This window comes from Macadamia integrifolia, chromosome 13 (genome assembly GCF_013358625.1).
Source record: "Macadamia integrifolia cultivar HAES 741 chromosome 13, SCU_Mint_v3, whole genome shotgun sequence".
In the NCBI taxonomy this organism is placed as follows: Eukaryota; Viridiplantae; Streptophyta; class Magnoliopsida; order Proteales; family Proteaceae; genus Macadamia; species Macadamia integrifolia.
Genome location: NC_056569.1, coordinates 13224321 through 13231475, shown reverse-complemented (window position 1 = coordinate 13231475; position 7155 = coordinate 13224321).

Here is a 7155-nt window from a genome sequence, read left to right as displayed (position 1 = left end):
ATGTCATCAAATCCCTTGAACGTTTCTGTAAGAACCGTAGGGACGATGTCACCTCCCTTCTTCAATTGTTTTACTGCCTCAATCAAAATAGATGGTGCACCATGCCTGGGTGTGTGGAGAATATAACATGCAAAGTAAATAAGCATCCAAGGATCGCTGCTGATGGATTCCTCCCATTGGTAGATATTGGTTGAAGATCTGAGCCACCTTCAGAATGTCAATTTTCCCATACCTAACAAACCGCTTTACTTCTTCTTTCCATCCAAAGAAATCCAGAATTTCCTCTAAGTAATCTTTCTTTAAAGAGGGTTGGAACAAACTACCTTTGGGTGGAGATAGCATACAAACCCAAAATTCTTCAAGAGTTAGGCAAATATCTGCTAATCCAAACTGAAATATATGCAGGTTGGCATCCCAGTGTTGAGGTACCTGTTGAAGTAATTGGTGATGTAGGTTCACACATCCGACTTGGCTAAGAAATGACACATTCATGGATTCCAACAATCTTGGTGCCCTTATATTTACGTCCAAGGTCCATTTCCTCAATGTCTTATCCAAAGGGCCCATGAATTTTCCTGAAACCTATACAAACAACGAGATATGATGATTTATCAAAGCCTTACTCATTGGCAATGATTCAAACAAGCCTTTACCAATGTTGCATCAAGCTCTTCTTTTTTTCTCTTTTGACTTTGACTGATTAAGGGTGGAGAATAAACTGGCCTTGATAAACTAGTTCTGGATGGTGATTTCTTTTAGGGGATAGAATCCTGGATAAGAATGGATGGACCATAGGTGAATGATAGATACCTAATGACCTTTTATGCCAAATGGTGATTCTTGGGGGACAAAATCCTGGGTAAGAAGTGATGAACGAATGGGTGGATGACAGATATCTAATGGCCTTTCATGCCAAATGGTGATTCTTGGGGGACACAAACTATGATAATATTTTAAGATACTTTGATTATTAATTCAGGAACCAATTTATTGCCTTAGATGATTGAGACTGCACTTGCACATGTCAAGTTGCCTACGTATCCCTCAAAAGGAATCAGGTCTAATATAGTTCAGGTTATTCACTCTTTCAGACAATATCTCTTTGATCCATGTTGACCAGTCTGGGTATTTCTTCGCCGTTGTGGTCTACGAGTTTTATAGCTTTGCTTGGTAGAATTTCTTTAATAGTGAATGGGCCAAATTGGGGCTCTTTGCTCTCGAAGAACAAGTTCACCCACCACTATGTGGCGGGGCTTCACATTTTTGTTAAAGGCCCTAGCCATTCTCAGTTGATACTTCTTCAGATTATCCATGACCTTCATACGCCTTTCATCAAGAAAATTGAGCTCATCATGTCTGGCCTTCACCCACTCTCCTTTAGGTAGCTAACTATTAAAAAGCAACCTTAGGGATGGTACTAGGATTTCCATGGGTAGAACCGCCTCAACTCCATATACCAAAGAGAAAGGGGTTGCCCCTGTCAAGGATCGTACAAAAGTCCGGTATGCCCATAAGGCAAGGAGTAACTTATCTGCCCAATCCTTGTGTGTTTTCACCATTTTTTGTAGAATGACCTTGATATTCTTGTTAGCTGCTTCTACTGCTCCATTGGTTTGCTATCTATAAGTGGTAAAGCGATGCCTTATGATACCGAATTTTGTGCAGATTTTATGGGTCTTGCTCTAGAAGTGAAATCCTTGATCTGATATCAATTCTTGAGGTACTCCATATCAGGAAATGATGTTTTTCTGGATGAACTTGGTCACCTTAGCAGATGTGAGGACTGCATAGGACTGAGCTTCTATCCACTTGGTGAAATAAGCAATGGCTACCAAGATGAACTCGTGGCCGTTGGATGCTTTAGGGTTAACCTTTCCAATGATATCAATTCCTCGAGTGGAGAATGACTAAAGAGAACTGAGTGAATGTAACTCTGTTGGCAGGATATGTATGATATTAGCAAACATCTGACACTTATGGCATTTCTTGACGAAGTCCACACAATCTGATTCCATTGTGTTTCAGTAATATCCCAGCCTGAGGATCTTCTTAGATAACATCTTGGCATTCATGGGGGTCCACAAAGACCTTGATGAATTTCTTCCATGATGGTTGTAGCTTGTTCCTCATCTACACACAACAACTGTATCCCATTATAGGACCGTTTGTATAACAGATCCTCTTAGAGAATAAACTGGGTAGGAATATCTTCTCAGAAACTTCTTCTCTCGGTCAGTTCTTTAAGTGGATACTTCCTTTCCTTGATGAAATCCACTATGTGAGCGAACCAAGACCGACCATCTACCGTGAGAGAGTTCACCCAATTCTGATAAATGGGCTTGCTTCTTTGTTCTACCAAGAATAGTCGGACTCTAGCCATAGGGTTGCACTCTACCATAGAAGCCATGGTTGCAAGGGCATCAGCAAACCGATTATTATCCCTCTGGAAGTATTCGGATGAAATCTTCTCAAAGTGTTCAATCACCTCTTCCAGATGCTTTTGATGTGGCTTCAGCTTCTCATCTCTAGTTTTCCACTTTTCTTATGTTTGATAGATGACAATGGATGAATCACCATAAACCTTGACCCTTTTTACCCTAATGGTTAAAGTAGTTTCGAGCCCCAAAGCACAAGCTTCATATTTAGCAATGTTGTTGGTACATGGGAAGTCGAGGCCGAATGACGAAGGTAAATTAAGACCGTCAGGAGTGACAAGTAATATTCCTACACCACATCCCTTCTGATTGGTTGCTCCATCAAAGAATAATTGCCATTCATTAACGTGTCTTCTTCCTCTACTGTGGTAATTCCTTCATCAGGAAAGGCATCATCTAAGGATCTTCCATCTTCTATGGGGTGAGCAGCCAAATGATCGGCTATAGCTTGCACCTTGATAGATTTTTAAGTAACATAGGTGATATCAAATTTTGATAGTAAAACCAACCAATGGGCCATCCTTCCTATTAAGGCCGGTTTCTGGATGAGATATTCGATGGGGTCTATCTTTGAGATCAAATGCACCGGATAGGAAACCATATAGTGTCGTAACCTTTTAGTTGCCCAAATCAACGCAGCACAAGTTCTTTCAAAAGATGTGTACTGGGTCTCATATTCCAGAAACTTCTTGCTGAGGTAATATATGGCATGCTCTGACCCCCTTTCCATTTCCTTTTGTGCTAGCAAAGAGCCTATGGAATATTCTCCCACAGACAGATACAACAGAAGTAGTTCTCCTTCCACTGGCGGTGTCAATATTGGTGGGTTCATAAGGTACTCCTTGATCTTGTCAAAGGCTTGTTGCATTGGTCATTCCATTCTGTGGGCTGATCCTTCTTCAGTAGCTTAAAAATTAGTTCAAAGATTGTAGTCAACTGAGCTATGAATCTGTTAATATATTAGATGTCACCCAGAAATCCTCGTATTTGCTTCTCAGTCCAGGGTGTGGGCATTTCCTGAATTGCCTTGATCTTGATATGGTTGACTTCAATACCTCTTTCACTCACCAATAAGCCTAACGACTTTCCTACCGTTGCCCCAAATACACATTTCTGAGGGTTCAAGTTCAGCTGATACTTCTTCATTCTTTCAAAGAATCGCCTTAGTGCGGGAATATACCCCTATCAATCTTTAGACTTTACTATCATGTCACCCACCTAGACTTCTACATCTTTATTCATCATGTCATGCAATATGGTCGTAGCTACCCTTTGATAGGTTACCCCAACGTTCTTCAATCCAAAAGGCATCACCTTGTAACAATAGGTTCCCCACAGAGTGGTGAAGGCCGTTTTCTCACGATCTTCTGGGTGCATGCTTATTTGGTTGTATCCCGAGAATCCATCCATGCCCTACTGTATTATCCACTAATACATCAATGTGAGGTAATGGGAAGTCATCTTTAGGGCTTACTTTGTTAAGATCTCTGAAGTCTGTGCACATTCGTACTTTTCCATCTTTCTTCGGTACTGGTACAATATCGGCCAACCATTGGGGGTGCTTTACCACTTGTAGGAACCCCACATTCCATTGCTTCACAACTTCTTCTCTGATCTTCATACTCTATTCTGGCCGCGTTCTTCGGAGCTTCTGTTTTACCAACTTCGCCCTAGGGTAAGTCAACAATCGATGCTGCACAATGTTGGGGTCAATACCAAGCATATCCTCATAAGACCAAGCAAAGACCTCAGTGAGTTCCTTCAGAAGATTACTTATCTATTCTGCTTCTTCATCATCAAGGGTAGTGCCAATTTTTACCTCTTGAAGGCATTAGTCGGTTCCTAAATTAATAACCTGAGTATCCTCACGGATGGGTTAGGCTTTCTTTGGTTTGCATTGTTTTATTAATTCTTGATATTTATTAAGATCATCATCAGAAAAAGGAGGCAAGTCATACTCGGAATCATAAATTTCATTCATGAAAGAAGGAGTAACAGAATCGTCATACAAGGACTCTGGACTCTTCTCAAAAGGGGAGATTGACACAGAATCACAAACAACAGATTTGACTACGGACTCGATAACTGGCTTGATGCTTTCACCAGGGGTAATCAGGCTGGTTGACTCAAAAGCATGAGCAAACTTGAAGTTTTTCCCAATGCTTGTCTAGTTTAGAAGTGGTTCAATGGCTTGATGGATGAGGTGATGTGGCAAAGGGCCTTCTTCGCCTTCTGAGAAAGTTGCTGCTATTTCTTTAGTGGCGCAATGGTTTCTCTAGACAGGTGCCTGCTTCTTTATGAATACTAGCTGATCAATCTCGTGCTCTTAGAACCCAAACTTTTTGAGGGAGGAAGATCGATGGAGACTACTCAATCCTTTTTCTATGAAGTCTGTCTTTTCAAGCCTGTTCGGTCACATCTTTGGCCAACTTCACGAGCCTTCCTATTGCAATTGGTTTGGGCACAGTACATACAAACCATCATCCTCTGTTCTCTCCTCTAGTTTGGATCATGTAACTCTCTGGCTCTTACTTGTAGGAGAGAGCAAATGAAACCTTTCAAATCAATGGGAAGCGGAAGACTCTAGGTGAGCCTTATCTTCTTCTCCCATTATCTCTACATGAGAACTCGAGGACTAGGTGCCTCCTTTGATTTGATCAATGTTGTAGGATCATCAGAGGAAGACCCAGTCTCAATCAGTGCAATTTCTGCTATCCCAGTGATGCAACTGTCTTGGTCACCTTCTTTAACTAGCATTTTTCATTGTTCCACTTCATAAGTTACCCAATTGAACTTGTCTTAGAAGAAAATTTCAAGTCCTGGTTGCATCTTGGCAGTGGTCTCATCAAACCACGGCTCCACATTTCCACAAAAGGGGAAATCCTCTTCTTCTTTCACAAAGTATCCATTGAGAGTAGGGTAGTAAGTGACGAAGATCTTCCTAGTCATCCTCAGCAATTTCTGCCCTTTGACAGCTGGAGGAGTGTACTCGAGACCATTCTTTCCTTTATTTATCGCCAAACTAGGCTGCTTTGGAACTCCTTAGTGATATTTCCCTGGTCCCATGCAAGGAAAACACTACATGTTCTTCATCATCTGATTCACTGGCAGACTCTAGATGGCTTCATAATTAGCTAGGATTTTCTCCTTTGGAGCTTCTTTGGCAATGGCTGTGCAAGTGGTGTCTATTTCAAAACCACTCAGTTGCACCTCCTAGTCTTGTTCTTCCCCATTTTCAATATTGTCCAGAGTATTAACCACTTCAGGATCTCCGGCCACTAAGACCACCTTCCCCTCATGAATGAACTTCATTTTTTAATGGAGACTAGAGGACACCGCCTTCACAGGATGCAACCAAGGCCTTCCCAAGAGCATGTTGAAAGCTACCAGTATATCAATGACTTGGAAATCAACATCAAACTTCACTGGGCCAAGCTTTACAGCAAGGGTAATGATGCCAAGAATCTTCCTCTTAGTATTATCGTATGCTCTTATGGTTTGGGTGGTTGACCTCATTTCTTCCAAGTTGACACCGATACTCTTTGCTGATCTCAATGGCAGCACATTCAAAGTGGACCCATTGTCAACAAGAACCTGGGGAACCACTTTGTCAAAGCATTCAACTGTAATGTGGAGAGCCCGATTGTGTTGGGTTTCCTTAGGAAGCTCAGAATTTGAGAACATCAGAGACTGCATTGTATATGTTGCTCCTACTATATGTATGAGGTGCATCGGATTTATCTCGATCGGCACTTGCACATTAGTGAGAGACCTCAAGATTGCTTCACGGTGCGAAGGGGATGCCATCAACAATCCCCAAATGGAGATGTTCACCTAGGGTTTCTTGAGTTGAGCCAAGACTGGGTTCTCTATGTCTTTCTTTACACTACTAGTTTCGGCCTCATTAGCCCTTGGCTGCTCTACCACTAGAGCCTTGCCCTTGTAGTCATTCCCACTTCTAGTTTCCATCACATTGATTTGTTTTTTCATAATATTCTCGGTGGGATAACTATCTTCATCTTCACTGTTGGTTAGGGTGATTATCCCCACCATAGAATCATCTTCTTCTGATTCTCCTTCCATGCTTAGGGTGGGAAGTTTAGGACCTCCATAAATATCCACTGCCTTGGCTCGTAGCTTCTTGACTACATTAGAAAGCTGTTGGAATGTAGCGTCTACTGCCTTTGTGATTGTGTCATCTGGTCCTATTTCCTCTAGATCGTCCAATTGCTCTTAATAGCAAAGATCACTGACGGTTACTTCCCCCAACATTTTGTCAATTTCTTCTACCCTTTCCTGCATCCTGAATGTGTTAGAATACACTTCACACAGTTTTTCTTCCAACTCAGATGTGGAGTACTATTCTTCCATATAAACTTACGTTGGCTCTCCAGATTCCCCCTCATTTTCTGAATCTGATGTAGAATCATCTCCCTCCATGTATAGGGAAGGGTAAATGCCACTTGTTGGATCAGCTGTTAGGTTATCATTGCCATTGGCATAGACTAAGAAACATATCGGATGTTTTGGTGAGTAATATTCTGACTCATCATCATAATCATTGTACCAAGGCCCTTGGTAATTATCCCATTCTGGATACCCATCATCCTCTCGAGAATCAGAGTCATCTCCATCTTTCTCATCTTTATTTTCTTGCTCATCGTCATCGTCATCATCCTCTTCTTTGTTGATTTCACTCCCCCTTGATTCTTCATTAGAT